Consider the following 26,002-nt stretch of genomic DNA (forward strand, 5'->3'; position numbering starts at 1 on the left):
ATTTTCTGCCACTCACTGTTCAAGGCTTCAGACTACACTAGCTACAGGTATCTGTCACCCCTCCACCTCAAGAGCCCTGGGCATGGCCATGGGCTTGGGTTGCCAATCTTTGCTTCTCCCAGGAACTCCACATGCAGAAGGGACTTTTCTTTTTTTTTTTCCTTTTTTTTTTTCCCCCTTTTTTTTTTTTTTAATGATTGGCTTGCATTCAGCTCAAACATTTTTGAAGCTCACAGAAAACATGCTTCAGCTCAGCTTCTAACTGGAAGACAGTTACTCCATTCAATTACATTCACAGTTTGGCTGGCTAAAGCCAAATGTTTTCACTTTGCCTGCAGAATATGCTGTGAAAAGCCAGGCAGCGGGAATCACAGCGAGGTTGAGGTGTTTTCGCTTCTCTTTGTTATTCTCCTTACGAGGAAGAAAAATCAATGCCTTTCAAATCAGTGCATTAAAAATCTCTCAAATGGACTGTAATTACAGGCCCATCTGTTGTCAAATTGTTGAATCGCCTGCAGCAGAGATGTGTGAAGATCTTCCCAGTTGGTCATTACTGAGCAGCCCTGGGTTTCTCCCCACCGCAGTGATGCACCAACAGCCCTCTCTGCCTCTTGGAAGCCCTCTTGGAGGAGAAAGCACGGGCCGAGGGGCTAGGTTTGCTCATCGCTACCTTGAGTGAACATTGCTCGGCTATTTGCAACTTGGGTGGGAAAGAAAACTGCTTTTCTTTCCGTGACTTTCAAATCAGCTGTTCTCAATAGCCATGGAGAAAACTTATTGCTCCTTCAGCCCTAGATCTGGCAGACAAACTGTTATTAAAGCCTAGATTTTTGCCCAGTCCTCCTTAACCTTTCCAGCTATCCTCTAAGGAAAATTCACCATAATTCTTCAGACTTTAGCTGTGCAAAATACATGTCCTACATAAAGGTCCTCCTCCCCTAAGCATGTCGATGCTACTGAGATGCTCAAAAACTGAAATGGAGATTGCACTGGTGCTGGCACGTTCAGAAATGTGCTCCGTGGGCTGAGGATTGGAGCTGGGGAAGTCGACAGGTCTCTTGTGACCTCTGTGGGTGGCTTTTTGTTGTACTCTTGTGACCAGGAAGCAAAGTGACAAGGTGAGTTACTTAATGATTCATTATTCGTTTTGTAGTTATTAATGTGAACAGCAGCCAGCATCTGAAGCCTGCAAACTTGTTGGTTTTCTGCTGGATTCCTCATGATGCACATGTAAACACAGGCAAATCATTTAATAGACCAGTGTTTATTAAATAAGGAGAGAAGCTTTATTACATAGAAAGCTCCTGAGCTCTAATGACAAACATTTACAAGCTTGGGGACTTGTTGCAGACTTGGAAAGGATAATAGTAGCAACTTGCTAAAATCAAGTATGTGGTAAAATACCGCACGTCTTAAGATTCAAATCCAGAACTTGCTGCTTTCTCCAAGGAGAAGCGTAGAAAGATGATCTTTGACTTACAAGTGCTCTCCAGCAAAAAGATACGGAGTGTAGAAGTAATAGCATTCCCTGGCATCGGATACAACCGTAAACAAGTGCTTCCTTCATGTTATCTGAGAAACTCTCAAAGCTGAATGATAATATTTCTGGTAAGCCAAACCATTTTTTAGAAACTGTTGGGTCAGAAACACTTGCAAGATTTGAGTTTTTCAGCACAGGCCGGGAAGGTTTTTGCGCAGCCTGTACTACCTGTGACAGACAAATCCATGACGCAACCAGCCCCACGGTGCAATCTCTTGTTTAGGGCATCACTCTCAGCCGAACAATGCTATAAGTTGTTTAGCACAAAACCCAAGTCAAGAGGGTTTTTTTAGTGCTTAACCTGTTGTCACTACCAAATAGAAGCAGCAATGAAAGCTTTTCCAAAGAATGAAAGTAAGTTGGGAAGCAAGAGAAGTTGGAGCTATTACAAAAAACATGTGAAGAATCCTGTATCCTTGTGCTAGCGTTGCAACAAAGGTACTTCAAATAGCTCAAATCTGCAGTGATGCACTGTATGCACTTCCACCACATGAAGACCTTGATGTGAGTTATCTCACGGAGAACAAGTGAGGAAAACAAATTCGATTTGTCAATGCTGATCACTGTCCACCTTGTCCAGCGTGTCAATAAAGAGGTGGCTGGGCTCTGGCAGAACTAGTCTCCTGCCTTACGGAAAAATACTGCCTCTAAGGATCAGCTGGTATTTTCAACTTTTCTCTCATCTTTGAAACAAGGTTCAATTCTTCCCAGGAGAGGCAGAGTGAAGGAATGTAACCTGCAACCTTGACCACACCAGCTCTGAGGCATTTTGGTGTGAGCTGGTGCATTCCCTACAGTACTGCTTGCAGGTACTTCTACCCACCTGCAGGTTCACAAGCATGAAGACCGTGTAGACACACATTTAGATCTTATTCCTGTCCTAAAGCAGCATTTTAGAATAGAGTAGAACAGAACAGAACAGGACAGAACAGAATATTTCAGAAGGGACCCCCAACAATCACCTAGTCCCACTGCCTGAGCCCTTTAGGGCTGACCAAGAGTTAAAGCATGTTATTAAGGGCATCGCCCAAATGCCTCTTAAACACCGACAGGCTTGGAGCATTGAGCAGCTCTCTAGGAAGCCTGTTGCAGTGTTTGACCACCCTCTCTGTAAATAAATGCTTCCTAACGTCAAGTTTGAACCTCAATTTTGAATAGTCCTTGTGGATCTTGGACCACAGAAGGCTGCCCATGTCCCCTGCATTTGTATCTCCTGCTCAGACAAGCTGGAAGCAGTCCTTCCCACACCTGTAATATCCTCAGTATAACATGTTTGAGGCCGTGTTTTCTGCATGTATTCTTTTTCATGGCCTCTGTTAGCACGTTAGCTGTCTTCTAATGGAAATAACTTGCAGCCTTTGGTCCTGTTAGGAAATTAAGTCTGCAGACAAATTCATTTCAATTTATTGCTTTGCTTTTAATGAGAAGCAGATGCAAAAAAAAAAAAAAAAAAAAGAAATATTAAAAACAGTATCTATGCGCATGTGCCAATTTGTGGAACATAATAGCCTCATTATTAAATTCAACAGTGAAATTCGCTTTGGCGCTGAAGTGAGCCAGTCTCATTAGCAGGTTTGCTATTGCTAGTAAGCATTTGGTTAATGGGTAGAATACGTCTTCTTGGATTCTTCCTGGCACTTTGCATGTCTTGCTGTATGAAGAACAAACATTACACAGTTGGTTTTTTTTATCAGCTATAATGTCTTGTACTTAAAATATTTCAATTCACTCTCGTGAAATGCTCTATCAATACTTATTTAATTTCTGTCCCCGGGGAGTATTATGCCCATTTTGCTGGCACACTGTGTTCTGTGAAGCCTCGACTGTGAGTTGATAACAATGCTGAAAAAGAAGCACTGATATCTTTCCTCGCACTACATAGCAAAAGCCCGCTGTTTACTGAAAAAAGCTCTGTTACAGTGACCAGCAAGTTGCACTTTAATGTTTGCAGTTCTTATGAGACTATGATTTTTATGAGACCAATATTTAGAAAACATTTATTTACTTTTTATTTACTTCTTTACAGTCAAAATGTTTCCTTTGCGTTAAATTGGAAACTCATATTGATTTCTGGTGAGGTTTTGTTTTGATGCTTGAAACAAAACCTCATTCCTGCAGCTCTAGTTTCGCTTTTTATTTTGTGCTTCAGGGAGTTGAAAATGCTCTCATCTGAGAGACTGGGAGACAAAACTCGGTAGTGATAGATATATTTGTGTTTCTAATGCCACATTTCAAACCATGACTCAGGTTGGTCAACTTTAAATGAAATTTCTTTGGAACGATGTACCCCTTAAAGTATCCAAAACTCTCACTTCTAAAAACACCCAGCAGTGCATTAGCTGAGAGTACCGCTGCTGTAATGTACAAGCCAGCAGGACTTAATCCTGCTTTCAAAAATATTTCTGATTTATACTTCAGCAGCCTGCAAACACATTTTCTGTCCTTCCATGTTGATAGCCTGCCTTGGCAGGTGGGTTCCAGCATTTGGAAAACCAACTGGAGAAAGAAAAAAACTGCCATAGAAAACAGAACACACACACACCAAAAAGACGGATGGTAGGTGAAAGACTGATCTTCAACTGGCTGGTCGTAATTTCTCCTGAAAAGCAACAGCCAGCGAGGTGCAATGCACTTATTTTGCCAGGAGTGTGCCTGGTGTGAAGCATACACCCTGACAGTGTTTTGTAATTACTCCACCAACTAACCAAGGTTTGAAGTGATTCCTAAAAACTGTTTAGTTAGTGACATTTGGCTGAAGTGCCTGCTCTCATCAGAAGCAGAAGGACATGACTATGTCATTTATCCTGTACCAAAATGGAAACAACTCGGAGCTTGTCACTTAAACAGGGTCCAGCTGGCAGCTGGACAAGTTGGGAGCTGGGAACACAGCTCATGGAAATGAATAGCTGGGTACGTACAAACGGGAAATGTTAGCTGGAGTTGGGATTTGATCATGACAGATTCATTGGATGTGAAGAATGTAACATCCCTTCATTTTAAGACAGTCCACATGTGCTTCTTGGCCTGTCTTCCTTCGTCATACAAGCCCTACAAGGCTTTGATTTCTATACATTGGAAATGCTGTATATACCTGCCAAATATCATGATTATTAGGGTCCTTTGCACTGAAGAGAGTCTTAATGAAAACATGGAGAGCCATGACCTTAAGCCAAATTATCCAGGCTGCAGTAAGAAAGAAGTTCAGGCAGAGACATCCCTCAGCCTTCATCCCAGCCGGGGTGTGAATGTAACTTATTATTTCCCTGACAATGAATGAACAGGCAGCTGTGAGACTCCGACTCCTCCCGGCTCTTCCCTGGGTAATTAAATAGATTTTAAATCTGTATTTGTTCCCTATGGTGTCTCAGGAATATGCTTGAAGTCTAAGCCGTGTGTAATTCCTGCTAACTTACATAGTCACCCACTAAGAGTCCTTTAAAAGCGAGCCACTTGCCCTCCAGTACTGAAGCTGGGGTGAAAGGAAGAAAGAGAGGGATGCAACCTGCGGAAACATGCAGGTCTTAGGCTTAACACCTCTTTCATTTGCAGTCTCCCCTCCTGAGAAGGTTTGCTCTCAGCTTTCCATCAGAAAACATTGCAGCTGGTGGCAACCGGAGCTTTGACTGCCCTTGGGTTAGCCAGCGGTGAGGATGCACCGCGCCAGCTCCTCGCTCCTGGGAGGAACTGGGATAGCCCACAGGGGCTCCGCTGGGAACGATCCGGCACCACGGCAGAGGTGGGAAGGGGAGATGATGTCTCCATCAGGTCCTCGCCAAAAAAATGTTTAATAACTGGGCTTCTTCCTCCACCACTAATCCTCTTCCCAGCAGGTGCTGTGTCCTTGGTGAGGTCTGGGAAGCTTAGCCGCGGTCTGGATACAAGTATGATGCTCTATGATATAGTAGATATTTCATCCAGTTATACGATGGGCAGCACAGCTTTAGTACATAAGGTAGAACCTTAAACAAGCGTTAAATCGACTTTGTGATGGATGTGAACCTCTAGAGAAAGGCCTATCTTGCCTATGACCTTTTTTAAGGCTTATCAGCTTTATTTTACTGTTTCTTTTCTTCAGCTTCATACTAGTTAGACTTCCCCCTGGCTGCTACGCTTGAGAAGTAAAGTAGCTTTTCCCTTTAATAGAAAAAAAATTGCTCTTGGCAAATAGGACTTCTTGTCAAATAGGTTTAATGTGTGGCTGTAGCATCCTACATAAGAGCAAGGGGATTCATAACTTACCTAAGAAGTCTGTCTTCTCCTCTGCCTTTGTTTCCTTCTTATTGTAGCATTTTATTGAAGAATCCTGGGTTGGTAATTTTACCATTGCTTGTCTTTGTGCAGTTTTGAACAGATTTTTTTTCTTCCCTCTGCAGAACACATGTCAGAAACAAGATGACAGATTTCCCAATGAGATTCACATGCAGTCAAGACAACAATTTCTTGTAAAATAGTGTTTTCTTCCAATACTTTGGTGTTTGCAACCTCTAGCAGAGTATTTCATCAGGTGACAGAGGATTTATTATAGTGATTTTACTTACCCACTTTAGATAACATTCCCACTTTGCATTGATAATCTCTGTGGTTTCTCAAGAACATGTAGCCATGATAAACTTCGTGCTGCAACTTTTATGAACAACCATTTTCTGTCACTGTTTGGAAGTCAGGGTATGGATGAGTAGGGTATTGATTTCTGTCTCTTTTCCCAGACTTTACACCTAGCCGGTCCTTACCTTTCTTTATTTTCTGAAGTTGAAGACACGATCTAGAAGCTTTTGTGGCTCTCAGTGTGTCAGGATTTAAGCATCTTGCGGCCACTGGTGTTATTTACATGTGACCCTTGGGGCTTGGCAAAGTGTTCTTCTCTTTGACAGATGGGGAAACAAAGCACGGGGTAAATGAATTGATCTCCCCAAAGTCACACAAGATTTTTGTGACTTATCACTGCTTTCAATTCCTTCTGTGTTAGAAACTGGGGAGAAAATTCCCTGCTATTGCTGTTCATATATGCAGATGAAATGCAAAGTAAAACAGCGCTGAGAATTCTGGAATTATTTTAGCTCCAAAGATTTTACAGGAAGAAAGATGTTGTGATAGGAAAGAGATTTTTTTTACCAAAATGTTTTAAAAATAAAGCTGGTTTAGAGTTACTTCTACTTTACCACTCGTGACATTTTGCTTCTAATTTTTTGCTCATCTGGTTTTCAAGTAGCAGGAGCGACACCTCCACTTTCATAAGAACTGAAGCACAGCCAGTGAGAAAGGGAAGTGTAGGATCAGATCCCGGAGCCGTCTGCAGTTCACCACAAAGGTACTTTGGTTTTCAAGCCCTCGCTGTCGGCCAGGAGGGAACGGCGCAGCCTCTGGGGGTGCAGAGCTGCCAAGGTCACTTCTTGCTTTCAGCATCAAGCCGTGTGGTTGAGCGAAGAGGAAGGGTAGGAGCAACCGGACTGCCAGCCTCTCCTGGCAGTTATTTTGGTCCCTTGGGATCTCCAGTGGATCCTAGGACTACCCGTGCAGCCTAATACAAGGAGGTGGGTTATCTGGCCAGCCTCCCCAGCCTCCCCTGAAGTTCTCCAGGGGCTGGTTTGGAGAACCTGACTTCACATCTTTCTCCTCAAGGAAGGGAATCTTTATCTTTGGCTAAAATGGTAGTTCAGCACAGGCTTTTATTTTGTTCATGCTGAGGCCACGCTGCCTGGCAGCTTATCTGCAAAGTGCAGCTGGACAGAGTGGGCAAGAGATGTGTGCGGAAGGAGGCAACTGCAAGGCATGGAGGCTTGGGAAGCCACTACCGCATGCTTGCAAGATCAGAATTCACATCTCAGACTGCCAAAGAAAACATGTTGCAGGGGAAAAGCATTTCAGGGGAAGATCTTCAGAGCAGTTTTTAGCTCAGTTGGCTTGAGTGCACCTTGTATCTGTCACTGTACAAACACCCCCCACTACCCTTCATGGGAGGTTTTGGTGGCAGGTTGCTCTGAGGATCCTCCTACGAGGAGGAAGAGTGTCAGTGTTCCCATGCCAGGAAACATCAACGTGCTCCAGAGCTTCTTATTGCTCTTCTGTGCTCACCAAGCAGCAGGAACTCTAAGCCATCTGAGGATTTCAGAGTCTCTCCCCTGCTCTTTTGGCTCTGCCGTCCACAGGATGGGATTTATTCTCCGAGAGGCACAACCTGCTCTTCCCAGGGACAGACGAATGCCAGCCAGGGCCACACAGGCACATGCTGCACAGCAGCGACCACCGGCTGGTGATCCCACCACCTTCCACCGATGTCACGAGCTGTCAGTGCTGGGGTCTCCCTCTCAAGCATGAGGTCTCTTCAGAGCCAATAGTTTGCCTGGTTGGAAACTCACTAAAATGAAAGAATGGGAAAGTGGTTGCAAAAATCCAAAGGGAATAAAAATCAGGAGGGAATATAGATGAGCCTCAGGTGCCGCATACAAGCTGGTGTGTTTGAAGATATGTTTTACAACAACAAAACCTCCCTACTAATTTTTTTTCCTAAGTTTTTTCAAATATAGAAAGAAAAGGAGCTCTAAAAATATTTTTCAGTATTTTGAGTTCTTTCCAGTTCAAAAACAACCTCAGAACCTCCTAGCTACTACTTGTCTTACCTGCTTCCTCGATCTCCTTTGCTTTTAGAGGTCATACTGTTGATTTGGGATTTTTTTCCTCTACACAACTAAAATAAGCCTACACCCAAGATCAAATGATGCCTGTGTTCCACCTGGAGTCCTTCATACTATGTGGGGCAGTGAGTGGAGTTCTTACTTGACACTGACTTTCTTCCTTCTATTCCATCTCAGGTGTATCTTCCTCCTTCACCATTTCAATTGTAGTCTGCATCGAGAGAGCTTCTGCATCGCATCCACTAAGCTGGCAACACAATCTATTCTACTGTTAACTCAATTTACTTAATGTCAGGTTGCAGATAAACATGGAAATTCATCCTGAATTTCCAGCTTACTGGAGAACTGGCAGCGAATACCAGCTGATAGAAACAGGCTTGCGTTCACTTTCTCTCCACTTCCAGCAACAACAGATGTTTGACAGCCACAATTATTATGTGTCTCATTTTCCTTTCTAGCTTTTATTTAGTGTATTGACTAGCTGGATCGGATTTGGAGAGGGGCAAGGAGACAATCCCGAGCCACCAGAAGAAATCTGCTTGATCACCTGAGTCCCTGCCCAGCTCGCCGACCTTCGCTGCTCTCGCAGCTGTAACAGCTCAGCGCTGAGTCGACAGCAAAGCTAGACGGAAAGATCGAACCAAAGGACTCAGATCTAGGGAGCATTAGATGTGTCAAGGTACAAAAGGCAGGTATGATTATCTGGACTGCAGCAACACAAAGCGAGGAGTTTCCCCAGGCAAGTCCGGTCATCCAGTGTCAATTTAAAGCTCTGTGGTGCTGGAGAATCCACCCTCCCCTTTGGCAGTTGGTTTCAGCAGACAGCGATCACCATCACAGGACCCTGTGCCATGTTCCTAGCCTGAACCTGACCTTCTCCAGCACCCAGCAAACATCTGGGTTTGATCTCCAGTGCAAAGCATTGTACTGGGATGAATGAAATCTTTGAGAATCACAAGCTATCCCCACACCGCAAAAACCAGACTGTGATATCCTGTGGACATTCCATGTATGATGGTTCATATTTAATTCATCCAATGTGGTCAGTAGCATAACAATATCCCCTTGGCCATTTTTATAAGCATTTTGTCCAATCTAAATTTAAAATTCCCAAGTGCTCAATATTTTCCAATATTTCCATCTCATTACCCCTAGAGATATCCTATTACATTATTTCATCTCAGTTCTTTCTCATTTGGGTCATTTTTTTGCATCATTCAGTCACTATGAAAAGCATTTACCTGCAAATGTGCTAGATTTCAGTCGTACATCTTCCTCTTGGAGGCTGACCTCAAAGAGCTTGACAAGTATGAGTAAATGCTCCTCAGCATGAGTAAATGCTGAAGCGTACATCAGCTTTAAGAAATTTGTAGACCATTAGGTTCCTTTTTATCAAGCTTAGTCAGGCTGTGCTTTAATGATCTCTATTTCCTCCTAAATGAATTTCTTGAAACTCCAAGTCATGTTTGTGTTCCAAGTGTGAAACACCACTTCTATCTCCAAAACAAACCCAACAAAAGCACCCTCTTATAAACATGAAGAGCCCTTAACTCTGCTTTCTCAAACACTGCCATATCCATCTGTAAGATTTATCAAGACCTAAGGAAGGATACTGTCTCAATTTTGTGGCTGGCAGCCAGCTCTCAATACCGTAGATGTGAAATTAGATTATACTGAGACTAATGCACCACAACATACCTTATTAGGTGATTTATAGCTTTGGCTTGAGGGCCTTGATATGGGTATGTCTGCAAGGGGCACTTAGCATAGAGGTATGTATTTAAGAGATTTTAGTTAAAGCCCATTAAATGCAGGATGGATGTTCTTATTCAAAAGCACAACATCTGCACCTGGGAGGAGGGAAGAGGGGCCAAACTCTTGACTGTAATTCTCTAACTCTGTAACTCTTGGCTTCAGCTAATTCATGTCAATTTTTCTGTATATTCTCAAAAAGACACACTGGAAATGTAAACCCGACACTAAGTATTTAATTCTTTTTTGGGACAGAACTTCTGCTTTTTGAAAGGATTTTGGCTCCAAAGATTTTACCCAGATTTGTACAATCTTGGTTAAGTGTAGGAAACTATGCTTGAATGCAAAGAATTTTAATGTCATTATTTCTCTGCCAAGAGTGAAAAAGGCTGTCCTGCACTATTGCCCATCTTCTTTTAAAGCTCTGCTGTATTCAGGGTGCAGAGGTCCTTCGTGGTTAGTGTTGAAGGGGCAGAGGCAGAAGATAAATGGAGTCATTGTCTGGATCATACCTCCATACATATTAGCTGCTTGCATCTAGATAGGAACACAAGTCCTGTGAGACTGGAAGGGAACATCACATTTACTCCCCTGGTTGCAGAGTCTGGAAAAGTTCAGAAAATATATACAGCACAGGTTAGAGACTATTTCTTCATATTCAATAGTAAATTTAAAGCCCATAGTAAAGACCAAAAGCTACAATATCAGTGCAATATAAATGAGAATCATGTGGACAACGCACGCATCTATACACATCATCTTAGATCCCATCACGTTTCTACCAATGCGCTTTGGAGTCCACATCAATATGCTCATCTACACCTCTGCATGATCTTATAAATTAATATGATTGTTTAGATAACAGCCTTGGGCTAACAGGAGAATGACACCGTCTGAGTGTTACAGCACAAACGCAATGCGAAGACCGCTGGTATGGCAAGGTGGCTGTTTCTGCAAGGTCCATGTGCTCTTCCTGCTCTACTAATAAAATGCCACACCAGGTAGCACTGTGGTATAATCAGTCACAATATAATTACTCTCTGTCTACATGCAAATCTTCAGAAGGGTAAGGGAAGACTATCCAATACGAGGCACCACTCACTGCTGCTTTTATCTGCCTTGCTCATAGTGTTGCAAAGGAAGATGAAACACATGGCATGTTCCTTCAGTTTCAGCCACTGCAGATGTCGTAATAAAGTAGGTTTTAAAAGGGATAGATGCTCCAGACCCACAACCGAGATGGTTCCTGTGTGCATACTAAACCAGGCGGACAAAACTTTCCTTCCTAAATAAATTGGAGATGATACGGGCAATCTCAGTTGCACTCAGGGGAACTGATTTGTCAGGAAACATGGGCAGAGCCCTGAGCAGTTTTAATCTGCAGCAGATCTCCATGCCTGAATGTTTTTCCGCTCCTCCTGCCAACCACGTCTGTTGGTCTGATAAAAGATGTCGCTTCTCCCTGCGTGCTTTGCCTCCCTTTGGCTGAATGAGGGATGATATAAAAAGGACAATCTCCAGGTGACTAAAGGTTGTACCTGTCATTGTCAGTGTGGCTCTGGGAGGCAATGTAGACATGGTATGAACTAGATACACCAGCTCCAAATAGGAAAAGGAAGAAAATGAGGATGGTGTAAACCTGGTGGACCAGACCTTTGACGGTGGCCAACAGTAAAACTCCCATTCTGGGACTGCTATGCCGCCAGACAGTTTCTCTTCTATAAATTATGCAGGTTGAAAAAATAAGCTCCACAACCAAACTTTCCTAATCTTTTCTGCTTGCGTGCAACAAGCTCTGCTACTCTCTCTGTCAAAGCTCCGGAGTATAACATGTATTAGACAGCAACAGAAGACGTTCTTCTAGGGGAAAAGAGAACGGTGATCCTCCCAGGAGAAGTTCAGCTTGCTTTTGTGTTCTGTCTCTCAGCTGTGATGCTGCTGTTAATTGTTCAGGCGAGAGGCAGCCCTGACCAAGCCCTGCTTGGAGGGCTGTAGGACTTTGATGCCCGTCATTCTGAACATTGATCTTGTTCTAATACGAGTGAGTGATTCTGGACAGATTAACTGATCCATGGCAAATGCTAATTGTATTCACGTAGGAGCTTCCTTTTCTCAAGACTATCACAAAACCTGGGGAAAGAGGAAGATATAATAATGGTGCTGGAAGTTATGAGCTTGTCAGGAAGCCTCTGCCTGAAAATATCTCTGTGGTGGGGTCTGTCAGTGTCTGATTTGGAAAATAGCAGGATGTCCTTTCCCAGCAAAAAGCCACTCTGACTCTGTCATGCACTCGACCTTCCATAGTCAGCCCCTGCAGTAAGTGTCCACAGTGTAGTACTGCATATTTGATAAACACGGTGCAATTCAGAACAGATAAGAAATAGACAAAAAATAATCAATAGATATCATTTTTGAGTTCAGTAGGACTTCAGAAAAGTTCAGACCCAGTTCCTCAGCTGCAGTCTATTTGCCATGGAGCAAAACTTCCAATAATATCCACTCCACTTATTTTCAGGAAAGGTTTTCTTAGGCTCTAACCTTGAATCACAGAGGCGTAAATCAGATTGCTGCATGTCAGCTGAGCTATTTGTGTGCACTCTCTTCAATTTGAAATCAACTTATTTTAGTCCTTACTGGCAAAGGGACAAATTGAGTTACATTCTCCCACAAAATACTGTGACTTTGAAAGTGTTTAACTGAGGAGATTTCCTGCAGAAAAAAGAACCCCAACATACAAGTCAGCAGTGCTAAGTTGTTATGAAAAAGCAAACCCCATCTCAACATACAAGTATTATATAATGTCTGCATATGAAATTATGAAGGTATAATACAGCCTGTAAAACATAGGAAGAAAAGCCTTATCTGGAATAGTGTGTGTGGTTTGAGTACTGCCTTTCAAGGAAGATGTGAGCTGATTGGTGAAAATCCAAGAGAAAGACGGATGGGAGGTTCAGAAACAGGATCAGCAAGAGTAACCAGAATTAGTATAAAATTAAATGACTGAGGGAAGGCATCAGAGCAGTCTCCAAACTGTATAGGAGGTGGCTGGTCAAAAGTGGTCTTTCAGAAGAAAGAGAGGAAAGAAATCAATCCCACCCACAAAACTTCCTAAATCCCTCTGGGCTCTCTTCCACATCAAGAGACACCAAAGAGCGAAGACTGCCCATGTCCCTGTGCCCTGTAACAGCTCTCCAGCCATCCACGCTTTCAGTGCTTCCCCAGATTTACACCATTGCAGTTGCAGAATTGAACTTCACCCTCTCAAGGGTGGGAACAAGGATGACAAAGTCCTACCTTGGCCCCCAGTATGCATTTTTACCAACATCGTTAGGAAGCCTTGGACTGATTTTAACAATATGGTCAAATGAAGATCTGGGGAATGTCTTAAAGAAATGTTATCCTATGACTCCACCTGACCAACACAAATTGAGTTGTATTAAATAATGCAGAGATCTCTTTCGCAAATCCATTCCTTTTTTTGAGAACATTTCTCAAAGTAAGTGCAGGATGACCAACTGAGTACAGAAAGTCCTTCAGCAGTGCTGTATAAAACAACTCATAATTTCTCACTTTATTTTCTCCATTCTACATGTTTTCGGACCATCTGAGCTCCTCGGATAAAGACAATATTTTGTTCAGTAAGTCATATGAAAGTTTTCCCAAAAAATTTATTTTAAAAAAAGAAGCAGTAAAAGGACTGTACCTATCCCATCTGTTTCTTCTTATACACTTGCATCAGATTGTTCAGGATGTTTCTCGGTAAGAGCTATTGATGTCAAGAAACGTGATTGAGTGATGTTGCTTGAGTGCATGGCAGATGACTCAAGAACCATATGTCTCATTCTGCTGCCACAACTGAAGTAAGGATGAGACGTACTCCATCAAATTCAGACATGAACACAGATCTTTTTTCCTAAGCTATGCAAAAAGTTCTTACACTCAGCCAAAACTCATTCACACAAGGGGAAATTCTTGGATCTACCAGATGAGCATAGCAAACTCAGCAAGCTTCCACAGGCTGAACTGTGCTTTTGCACTTGATTCGGAAAAATGCCGCAACACTTGTTCTATTTTTCTATTTCTATATCTTGATCTCACCAATAGCACAAAATGTAGGTCAAAGAACTCTTCCTAGGGTAAAAAAGCATCAAAGCATTATTTTTAGTATATAGGTGTCGATTTGGTTGAAGAATTCCATCCTTACTTATTTTCCACCTTCTCCTCCAAAACAGACTTCAGGAGTAGCTGCTTGAAATTCACTACTTACAAGAATGGGAGAAGTGGCCACAGTCTTATCAGTGTTTTCAAAGTATTAACAGTATTCTTTATTGTGCTCTTGGGACTCAGTCTTCCTAAAGAAGCAGATGACATTTTGCTTCTGTTTTTATTTCTCCCAGCAGATCTGTCTTTCCCAAGTACATTTGAGATGCAATCTTATTGTTCTGAGAAACGTCACACAGGAGCTCACAGGGGTTAGTTGGAAAAAGGCCGGTGTATACCGATAGTCCTATAATTCAAAATCTGAGTGTTCTGGGTTCTTATGCCCTTGGATATATACATACATCTTGTCTTGCTTGCATAAATGAGTGCCTGAGTGATATTGATAAGAGCCAGGGTATTGTTTTCTTTGCAAGGCAGAAACATTTAACCGATACATTGCAAGTGGCTCTGCAAACTTAAGATATCCCCAACAAGCAGCATTTGCTACTGCTGAAGATAAAAGCAAGAGTACAGAAGTCATTTGCAGCCATGCTCTGTGGAAGGGAAATCATTCCGTGAGTCCATTTCACTTCAAAGGTTAATAGCCTTTCTTTAGTATTATTCAAAGAGGAGTTTTCCCCTGAACATGACATGGGAACCCACAAACTGGTGTTACCAAGCAAACCTTTCCCCTGCAGCAGCTGCTGAAAGGTGAAGGTACTCTTGACATTGACAGCCATGGGAATTAGGGACAACAGGTCAGCGCATGGTGACTGAGGCCACCCAGTTTAAACCAGTTGGTGACTTCACCAGTTAAGGACCACAACGCTATTGGGATGGGGTTGTGGTCTCGTTTAGATGATCCCCCACTGATCTGGGCTGACCAGCCCTCCATCCAGTCTTCAGTCTGTGATGGCCACCCCTTCTCTCTCTAGCAGGGTTACACCTTGTATCCCAGCTTGTACTGACACTCCAGATCACTTTTTGTGGAAATAGAGCCACTACGTTCACCCATCCCCAGAGATTTTCAGATGTCAGAAAACCTCACTGCAAATAATTTTTAATGTAAAGGTACAAAGGTAGCTCAGTCACCTAAGTGTGACAGTAGGGAATCATGTCTTAAATCTTGCTCCAGAGGCATCAAGAATAGTCAGTCTGAACTATTCCACTTGCTTTTGACCAACATGGAAGGCGGTGAAGCTATGGTCTATCTATTGTCCACCACACATTTCATCTACAATCTCTTAAATGCTTGGATCCAGGACCTGTCATTCTTCCTTATGTTCTCATCTAGTTACAGCAAGGCAAATGACGGAGTTGTCAGAACTGGCTTCAGGCTTCCTTTTTGCTGCATTTCTTTTCACATCAGTCTCCACCTACCAGGATGTCTTTGGTATGTTTATGCTCTAAGCTAAAAATATTATTACACTGTGGAACATGAAAGCAAATGTTCGTGGAAGTCCTGAGCTTTAAAAATCTTATTCAGCATCATGATTATATGTCACTACCTTTATCTATGTATGGTTTGTAGTTTGAAGGAGAAAGTGAATAACATTTTGGCTCTTCTAACAATATTATCTCAGGTTTTAGAAACATGGTGACCTAAGTATTTTATAGATGTGTGCTTTAGGGTCAAATAAACTTCAGAAGAAAACTGATTTTCCTCTGAAAAGAAGCTAAGCTCAAGCCAAAATTTGAATAGCAAAATAACAAGCTGTTCTTTGCCAAAGGCAAACAAAAACCCCTATTGCTATGCCTACTGAAGATCTATCCCTTCACAGGCCTTGCTGTTATCATTTATTGATACTTCCACCTCCAGTGTAATTTAGCAATACTTCAACCACTCTGCTGGATAATAAACATTAAAAGTTATGGTATTAGCTTAATTTAGATATTAGAGACTGTAACTGACCCTATGAAGAAATCTACCATAAAGCAGATGAGTCACTTAAAACTCTAATACTGTCATTGTGAACATCGGAATTTATTCCCTTCCCTGCAAGCTAGGACAGAATGAAACCTCATGGGGTTGTTTCCCAGCACAGACACAGTGAGACGGCTTTCCTAACCAGTATTCGCTGAGCTCACCAAACTCCAGGCTGTCCTAACAATAGGATTTTTAAAGCAATAATCCTACCTATTTGTTTGCCAGTCAGCGGATTAAATGTTCCTAAGTCAATTCCTATATTTTCCTCAACTAACTCTAGAGGTGATCCAAGACCCAGGTAACTCACTGGGAGGGTGGGGAGGGTGGCGGGGGCGGTTTCAGGGGGGCTGGGAGGACAGAGGCCCTGTCCATGGTGCTGCAGCGGCTCTGCCTTTTGCCCAAAGCTGCCTTTTTTGGCCTCATTTGGACCCCAGCTCCAGCAACCAGCAGTCCTTTCTCTCCAGTCTGACATCCATGTTTTCCCATCACCAGCACTTCGCAGGACAAGATGAGCTTAAAGCACAGCAGTATATTCCTGCTCTATTCTCACACCGTACCAGCTTTAAACCTCGTCAAACTGATTACTATTTTTAAACTTAAAATATGCTTCCAGCAAGCAAGGTAAATTCCTAGATGGAGTTGGTCTTTAAAAAATGTGGTTTGTGGCTGAGGTGCTTACCACCAACATTGAACTTTTGTTCACACAGGATTTGAATAAAGTTATTTATACCTGAAAATAGCTGCTATTCAACAGCTCACAGATCATACTTCCAAACACAGCAAAACTGAGGCTCATTCAAAAACCCATGTTAAACATGGTGACACTTCTGGAAACGTATCTGCTACTGTGCCAGAGACTTTAAAAAGTAAATAAAATTGCAGTTATACACTTAACATACCATGTTCAATTCCCCCCAGCCCTGCATTTTAAATAATGGCTATTTGCATTCAAATCCAATCATTAATATCTGCAATACCATACCCTCATGAGACTGTTTATTCTTGAACAGCTTCAAGTTTGGAATGAAGCTTTAATTGGAGGATTAGTATTTTCCAATGAAATTCAAGAGGATTCAATTAGGTTTCATTGATGAAATGGTGAAAAAGATTGCAGTGAATTTTCACAAGGACTTTTTCTTTTACAGTAAAAATTTTAAATTAGAAAAGTTACTATTTGTGACTCCTTTGGTGATTTATAAAACTCCTCTTTTAAATGAAACAGCTGGGGTTTGGGCACTTCTTTCTGCATATGATCCTGTGAATAGACCATGTTTTCACCCACCATTTCTACTGCTTGAGTTGGTTTGGGGAGAACAGGGCAGTGTCTTTTCCTTCACCTTAATCTGTAGTTCTGCTTTAAACCTTCCTTACAAAAGACCTTAAATCAATAAGTAAATCTTTGAAATAAAGCCACAATTCAATTACATACTCACTCATGCAAGTAACTATACTATGACTTTGGTGGGGTTATGCAGATGTAGATGGTGACCATTTAGTCATGTGGACCTATTTATTGCATATTGTGTTAAGGTATGACTGTGGCCTGATTATCAAAAGCAGTAAATAATTTTGGTAGATTTTCCAGAGTGGAAGTTGGTAGACCTGATGCCCTGAGGGTTTCTTTAGGAGGCCACTTACAGATTCAATAGTCTACTTCTTAAAATCACAGCAGTGGAAAAACTCTATCTTCTAACATGTTTAAGAGGTCTTCTGGGTGACCCTCCCAGATTCTGGGAAATCCTTACCCTTAGGATTTCAGCATCACTCCGTGCAGCAGGAATTACACTTGAATATGCCTACAAGCTGTACTAATGTGCATCTGTACCTGCTTAAAATCCAGGTGTATGTCACACCAAGGTTTGCAAAGGCTGTTAGAGCACTTGAACACCCAGGTCTGTGTGTCTGCCTCGCCAAGGATGGAATAAGCCCAGACATTAGTAACCAAGTTCTGGCTTGAGAAATTTACTATATACAAATCTCTCAGTCTCAAATGGAAAACCCAGTGCTATTTTGAGCTAGTATAGTCACTCAGATTATTGAAAACAAGTGTGTGGGCATCTTTGAGAAAGAACAACAGGAGTCTATGAAAACACTCTGTGATAAATGTTTTTCCTCACTGGAATTTTTAATTAATTTGTTGGCCTGAGGCAGGTTAGATTTTCTGGCTTGTGATAAGAACAGCAAATGATGGAGTAGGTTTTGTCTCAAGTTTGTTACCATTTGTGCAGTGCCCAAGGGGCAGTTGTAAATTAACTACTCTGAGGACCAACAAGAGTGTAGTGTCTTGGCAGATGTATTATTACAGGACTTTCGTCTGATGCTTATTTTCTTTTTGTCTCTGATGATACCAGAGATGAATACAGGCAGTGCTGAGGTGTCAATATTAACTTGCAATCACAAAAAAATGTACATAAAATTAAGAATGATCCAAAATGAGCAATTGACTGGCACAGGGGAACCTGTTCTGAAGCAAGATCTTCTTTTTACCCTGAGAACTACTTAGTGTCTTCCATCAAGCTGAGTTTAATCAGGATGACTCATGCACTTGCATTTTGCAATACGAGAGTCACATCCTGAACACAAGTTCCTGAGAGTATCTGTGTTTGTCGCGGGAGCTGACACAAAGCCACAGTCACACGTATCACCCTGTGCACAGAGGACATGAGCCATGAAAATCCATGGAAATGTTTATTTTGGTGTGATAGGCTTAGGGATGTTCTAAATGAGGGCCTTCAAGGTATACTAAGCTCCCATTATTTCTCATGGGAATTTATATCCTGGGAAACCTTGTTAAAATGTGACATTCCTGGTATTCATTGATGCATGTTCAGGTGGTAAAAGAAAAAAATATTTTTGGTGCAGAACTTCTGAAAAAAAGAAAGGGCACAAAGAGACTAGATCCAGATAGGTCAATAGTCAGATATAAGTATTGTATCAAAAGATGTTAAACCTACCAGCACCTTGGGAGCCAGGATGGACCTCATCATCTGTGGTAAGGGAAGAGGTTATGTCACTCTATGGCTAGATATATCAGATAGATAGTTATGCACATGGTCCCTCTTCATAACAGCATAACACAGAGGTCTCTTGAATATGAGTTGGTCTGAAATTTGCTGCTATTAATGACAGTTATTTTCAAAGTAAAAAAATTGCTTTGAGAATTCATTTTATGTTGTCCCCAAAAGACAAAAAAAAAAGGTGCATCTTATCACTTGTATGCTAAACATGAAGATTTACTTAGCAACGTCTTTACCGTAATCAAGAAGTGTTTGACCTGAAGAATAGGGTGAAATTTAGTATCATGCAGAAGGACTATTCTACCCATACAGCCGTTCAAGACCGTTATGGTGTCAAAACAGGACTGAGGGATATAAATGGTCGGTAAATTGTCCTGTAGAACTTTGCACAAAAATAACTTTGATCCATAGTGATTTATTGTGTTTTACACCTTACCAATTGTCTACACAAGGTGAATTTCAAACAGAACAAAAGTGACTGTGTGTATGTGCATAGACTTTGAGGAAATACATCCCCACTATTTGTACTAATGCCTCTTGTTGCTTCATAGCACAATTCAACACTTTACTCCTCAGAATGGTGCTCTGATGTAGTGTTTTGACTGAATTTTCTTCCGATATTTATACGAAGGAATTAACATAACTGATAAATCGGACTTTCTCCATCATTGTTGTTTTAAGCTAGTTTACAATGAAAATAGCAAAGCTGACAACATCTCAGATTTGGGTGGAATCTATTTTAGGATCAATCCAGTCCATATGTTCTGCTGTTGTCCACAGATAATCTGAAATAGATCTTCACAAAATTGTTAATTTCATCCCCTTCTCCTGTTTTCAGCCCTAATTCATTCTGGGATGGTCTGATGCCCTCAATTGCATGAAGTCATCCTCTAATGCTTTTCTAATGTCATTAAAATTGGCGCAGGTAGATGTGAAGGGTTTGTAGTTAACATGAATATGAAAGGCAGAATAGAAGATGTGATGATGCAATTCCACTCAAAAAAACTTTTGAAGTCTGTTTGGAAAAGTAAAATGGAGCAATGAACAAATCTATTTTACAACTCTTTTCTTGATACCAGTCTTTGAAAATGTCATGGTCCCTTCTGGAACAAAATTCAGTCTAGTCTTACCAGACTAGTTCATTGTCTAGTCTCATGTTTGATAGGAAGATTAGTAGCTGATTCAGAACATTCTTTTAAAACCTTAACAGGTTAAAAACTGAGAATCACTGCCAAAATTCATGAAATCTCATTAATTAAGGACCTAAAAAGAGCTTTAAAATTCCCCCTGCCGTCCTTGGAGGGGATTCCAGCCTTGCAAAGTAAATGTCATTGAAACAGTTTGAGCTCATGGAAAAATAAATTCTCTCTGACAGAAGAGAAAATTTGAGGGCCCCAAGAGTGCAAGAACATAAAGTCTAGCAAGAGCGAACCAGATCTGCAATATATTAAGCCTGAATCATAGTACTGAGTCATTCTTCATACTGAAGGAAACCAGCTATTTAGAGTTAGATCATGAGGTCCCCATGCTCAGATTTTACTCCAGTAATACTCTCATTGAGGATTACATGTAATAGGTTTACACATTTGTTTAAACTTACTCACTTGCTGGTCATAACCCCCCGTCTGAGTCAGCAAGAGTAGAGATTAATGCTATTAGATATCAAAGGCTTCTCAGAGAGAACGAAATGGAGGTGAATGGAGAGATCCACATTTTACCCCAGCCTGGGGTGTGTGTCTCAGGCCCTCAATCACCGTAGAGGGAAATAGGAAGATAAGTGAATCCAGGAGAACTCTGTATTTCTGTGCTTTATCTGCCCACAGAGATTGTGCTATTATGTCTTTATTTTCTAGATTTTTTTTTTCCCCTCCTCCCTACTCTTAAGCTATGAATTGTGTTTTTACAAAAGGATCTTGGCAGGCTGCAATTCAGCTTGCCAGCATAGTTTCCTTTGACAACAGCACAATGCTTGAACTAAATACCAGATGTAGTCTCAGTTCAGTCATTCTCCTAAGCAGACTGAAGACCCAAATTTGAAGTGGTTTTGGAGGTGGATTGCTTTATGCCACTTTTCCATATCTACTGTTTTTATAGCTATCTCTATTTGTTAGACTGAGTGGTTGTAGCCTTACAGAACTCATATATATAAAATGTATAGGGATATGTGTTTGTGTGTATACATGTATGTCATTATATATAATTGTGTATGCACATATGTAAGTGTATTTAGACAAGTTGGCTTGTGAGGAGCTGGAGAACTCAAGTTTGTTTTATGATGTCTTTCCCCCCTGTGTGTTTTCTGATATCTAACAAAAGTTAAACCTTCTAACCCTTCTTCCATTCTTTCTTGCTTCTGTTTTCTGCAAGTTTCTCAAAAATAAGGGACTGAATTGATGTAGGTCCTCTCTTGCTCTCCTGGGTGTGATGTAGATTAAACAACCAGCCCAAGACTTACTGGAATCAAAGCCACTTTTCATTCATAAACTCAACAGGCACTGTCTTACCCCCATGTAGGACAGCACTGGTACATGCCACTTTGTAGACGTGACGAGTTGTTGCACAAATTTTCCGTCATTTCTCACTAAATAGACACTTCAGAAAGAGAAAGTGTGGCTTAGGAAGCATCTTTCTAATGTCCTTAAAAAATATCCTGGCTTTGTTTCGATAGTCCAAGGAGCTATTATATACATTGGTAATGCAGCATACTTTGCAACTTAATCACCGTCATTAAAAGTTTGATCTCCACTTACACTGGATTTGATTTGCTCCTTATAGGCAGTAAAACCATGAAAGAGGCATGGGGCTGCCTTAGAGCTCTGGCTCCAACTCTGATTTCAGGCAGGTTAAAGAGCTCTCAGCTGTCTCCAAGTGTCAGTATTTACCTCTTTTCATGGTCAAGAAAGAGAATTTTAAATTCTTTGCAGCTTTCCCACTTCCCAATGCTACAACATTTAGAGCAGGCTAATTACTGTGCTCTTTAAAGCAGAGTAATTAAACTGCAATTAAACTGACACCCAGAATATAGTCCTGGTCAAACGCAAACAGCAATTCATAGAGGTCACCTTGTCTAAATCAGAATCTCAGCACACATCAGCCTTAGCAAAAAAAGGATAAAGGCAGTCACGGTGGTTGGTTGGCATGAGGAAGCAGAGGAAACTCACCAACATCCAGCATGTAAATCCGAGCTCTGCGATACCGGCCACCTCCCAGCAATGTGTGAATCCTTGGATTAGCATTCTCTGCTTCAGCTGTCAAGTGACATTCAAGGAAGCACCACGCAGGTTTATTAAAAATCATTTGCTGGAGTATAACACGCATCGGTGTCACTCCGCCAAGTACAGAGAGTCGTAGCTATTTGCGGCGTGTTGTACGGATGCGCTGAGCTGTCTCCTCCTCAGAGTTTCAGAGGTTCCCACTTCTGTCCCTCATCGAAGACAGCGGAGACCTGCTTGTCACCTAATGGCTTGTTCTGGTGTTTGAGTCTAGTGCTATAATGAGAAGTGTAATTGGGCTGTTCCACAGCAGCCCCACTGCCTGGCAAATGACCATCCCATTATAATAATATTCACGGTGGAGAGGCATGAATAAAAAGCTATTAATTAATTTAGGGGACAGTAAGGGGCAGATCCACAATTCTTTCTCTCGTTAATGGAGATTAACTCACAAAAGTAGCATCTGATGCCACCTGGAGAGACAAGCAAGAAGTGGACCTAACCACTCTCCATCCTCCTGGTCTGACTCCCCCATGTGCTGAGAATCAGGATTAAAGCCTTTTGGCCAAATTAATTTGATTAAGTAGACAAGAACTCTGCTTGCACAGCACTTTTCTTGGCTATTTAAGAGCCTGATTGAGTTGGCATCGGGATTGAATCACTGAGAGTTGAAATCTAATTCCAAGGAACAGTTCCTATAAATTGACCCTTCATTTAAATCAGTGATTAACCAAATGTGGCTTAGAAAGTGCCACGAGGAAGCAGTCCAGAGCTGAGCCATGGGAATGGTTTCAATAGGGAATAGGTTCAAAGGAAAGAAATAACCCAGGAAAAACCACTGTGATTTATGAACAAATCTCAGATCTATGAAGGAGAGCTATGCCAGTGAAGTCCAAGAAACAATTCCATAAACAGCGTGTCAGTTCTAAGGACTAAGCAATAAAATCCAAAATAATTAGCCTCTGTGTCTCTGCAAAACTCAGTATGTGCCAAAGAGAAAGCAACAAACATTTTCTGTGATTGGATTGCAAGAAATCTGCATAGCAGGATTAAATTGTCAGAAAGAAAAGGAATGTGCCCAGAAGAGAGGTCACATACAGCTAACCACAGGTTGGGCTGAAAACAGCATGGAAACAAAAGTAAATTTGGATGAGAAATAGACTTTACATCCTGAGTTTAAGCATGAATATAAGATCTGTTGACTTCAGGGCTTGATTATTTTCAGAGACTTTTAAAAATAATTTGTTGAGTCTTGGTCATAGCTCCTATACCTTTAATAACTGTGCTCCTTTGGCAAGCCATTTATAAACATATAATTGCTCTTGCAGTAAAACCCAACCAAGATTCCCTTGTTAAAATGGGTCTATATTCCAGAGGAAGAGGGGACAAGAAAACATTCCTTGACTGACTGGTTAGCAAGTCCTTTGCTCCGCCAGGTTTTGCTGCTTGTTTCCTTCTGCCTTGAGGTATCAGCATTTATTTTGTGCTTTAAATTCATCGTTCCCTTCTGGAGAAGTTGTGTCTTCAGCCTTTTATGCTCTGTGACCTACCCAAAGGCAGGACCTGGAGCCAGGCTTGGCCGCGGGAAGCCCCGATGGAGACGCTGAGCATGCAAAGGGCGCAGAGCGAGCACGCGGAGCTTGCAGAACATGCAGGGCATGTAGAGCATGTCTACCACTGAGCTGCAGCACCCGGGTTGCTGCTTACCTAACAGAGGAGCCAGAGGCACTTCCAAAGCCAAGAGAAGCCCCACCACAGCCCCACTGAGGGGTTCGGGAACCGTCCCTCGCTGCAGCTGCTGGGCTCCTCTGCCAGAGCCTCTTTGCTTCAGAAAATGTTTCAGATGTTTCAGAAAATCCATCTTCAAGATAAGAAAGCATGGTAAGCTGGCTACATTAGCTGGGATTTCCAGAGGAATTAAGGGATCAAGTGATCAGAATCCCTTAGGCTCCAGTGCAAACAAGAGTCTTTGTACCTTGCATTTAACAGCATTACAATTTTTTTTCCCTCCAACAGAAAATACCAGGTCTTATAAAGAAAACAGACATAACGGGGAACAATGTGTTTACCACCTTTGCAGACTTTTGCCATTAAATTTTTATTCATACTGGGTTAGATAACTGTAGCCCACATCATCCTAGATTAGGTTTCATTTATTCCCAAACAACTGTGTTTATTTAATTCTCTCCTTTTTCCACATGTGGAATATCTCCATCCCGCTACCTCTCAGCAGCAGATGTTCGCTGAAACCTGATAATACAGTTGCAGCAAGGATAGCTACTACCTCACATGTCACCGTTCAAAGAAAAGGCTTGGGTTTAGTTTGCTCAGATTTCATCTTATTTAACTTTTCCTTTTTCCATTAGACGCATAGTAAGAGACCTTTACTCAGGCAAGCCTGAAAAGAAGCTGGTCTTTTTTCGTTCAGCTAGTAAAGGAGGTAAAGGAAAGGCAGCAGCACTGTGTGTGGCTAAGACTTGATACAGGAACCAAACTGGAGGAGATTAAATTCCCTGGGACCCCAGTTCTACCAGGGGTGTCTATGCTTCTAACTGCTTCCGAGGAAGCCGCGCATCCTGGATGAACGGCCCGTCGCGATGGCTCTGTTCCTGGCCTGGTTATTGCAGGGCCCGCGGGGATCACGGCTGCATCCTCTGGACCACCTCCTTCCCCTTGGGAAGGGACTCCTCGCTGCGGCATGGAGCTGCTTAAAACCTGCACCACCTTCTCCAGGGATTTTGCAGTTCTTGAGCTCTGCGTGTGCCTGCAATTCTGCAGCAGACCAGAGGTTCAGCAAGAAGCTTTACAGAGCCATGCTCTGCTTCTCCTTCCTCCCCTCCCCTCCTCCTCTGCCTTGCCTTTTCCCTCCCTCGCAGACCTCCCCATCCCACCGCTCCTGCTATTTAACTGTCCATTACCGAACACAGCCACTGCTTTCCTTTATCACCTTGATAAAACCGCTTCATCTCTGATTTCGGCTGCTGGTTTTGCTTTGCTCCGTGATGCCACTTCAGATTAGGAGAGGGGAGACAGCTTGCTAGAAAGAAAGAACATAAAGCCCAGTTTGTCACACTTGTACTGCTCCTGAGCAGCACAAAAGCTGCATCTCTAGGGACAATTTTACCAAGCTGTTCAAGCTTCATTCTTGCTTAGAGGCAAACAGATTCAAAAGGACACAGTAAAACCAGCCTTTTTAATCATTGATGCCCAGATTTCAAAACCCTTCCTCATGGTTTAAAGTAGCCAAACAGCCTCTTTGATTTCCCACACGAGCTAAAGCAGGCCGGTTGAGAAGCAGCTGGTCCAAACTGTCCCCCTCTGAGTCCCCCCAACACGTGTGGATCATTTCTGCTGTGGCTCTGCAGTCAGCCCGTGGCATCCGAGCGGCATTTGAGCCCCACTTTGCAGGTGCCGCTGCTCAGCTCGAGAACAAGGTTTCTTCACCCAGGATTTCTTATCATTCTTCAATCCGTGTTCTTGTCACCTGGAAACCTGGCAGATCACAGCCAAAAGCAGCAGGGTAGGAGTTTACTGGGCAGTTTGTTGAAATCCTGAGATCTGTCGTGTCTCAGGGTGAGGAAGGTGCCCCAGGGGGTCCCTGGGGCTTGCAAAGCCCTTGCGTACTACACGCGCAGGAAAGGGCAACACGCTTCTCCGACGTCTGGTCCTGCATCGGCTGATCCTTGCTCCATGGAGGATGCTCACCCCAGGACTGACAAGCT

General features: G+C 42.3%; 1 long non-coding RNA gene across 1 annotated transcript; it reads right to left on the bottom strand.

Moving 5' to 3' along the window:
- Positions 1 to 4,230: 4,230 nt before the first annotated feature.
- Positions 4,231 to 22,518, bottom strand: LOC126034023 (uncharacterized). The gene is made up of 4 exons (XR_007504528.1): positions 22,230 to 22,518; positions 10,437 to 10,528; positions 5,780 to 5,907; positions 4,231 to 5,431 (listed from the first exon to the last, which is right to left on the bottom strand). It is a non-coding gene; the product is annotated as an uncharacterized LOC126034023 (long non-coding RNA).
- Between the last annotated feature and the right edge of the window lie 3,484 nt (positions 22,519 to 26,002).

Source organism: Accipiter gentilis, chromosome 33 (genome assembly GCF_929443795.1).
Source record: "Accipiter gentilis chromosome 33, bAccGen1.1, whole genome shotgun sequence".
NCBI classification, from domain to species: Eukaryota; Metazoa; Chordata; class Aves; order Accipitriformes; family Accipitridae; genus Astur; species Astur gentilis.